A 346-nucleotide genomic window follows, 5' to 3' on the forward strand; every position below is an offset into this window, starting at 1 on the left:
TGGTGGTGGTAGGAAGAGAAAAGATGGTCAGTGGGATGATAGCGAAAAGAGAAAGAGAGAGAGAGAGATTCTTTCATGCCCTTCGGAAACGTCATATAGCTGTCGGGTGCCGCGGAGGCAATATTTCACGCCGGTAGGCCCGCCGCCTCTCCTCCTTCGTTCCTACACTTTTGAAGGAGTTTTTACGGAGTCTCTCGATCTTTAATCACAGCTCGACCTTCCATTGTCAGTGACGTCACCTCCGACTCGAAAAGGGTGTTCGGGGGATGCTTTGTGTCGGAGCGGCTCCGCCGATCCCTCTCCGCGTCATTTGTCTCTCCTCGCTGCCTTATTTGTTACGCGCGTG

This window comes from Apis dorsata, unplaced genomic scaffold, assembly GCF_000469605.1.
Source record: "Apis dorsata unplaced genomic scaffold, Apis dorsata 1.3 scaffold_315, whole genome shotgun sequence".
In the NCBI taxonomy this organism is placed as follows: domain Eukaryota; kingdom Metazoa; phylum Arthropoda; class Insecta; order Hymenoptera; family Apidae; genus Apis; species Apis dorsata.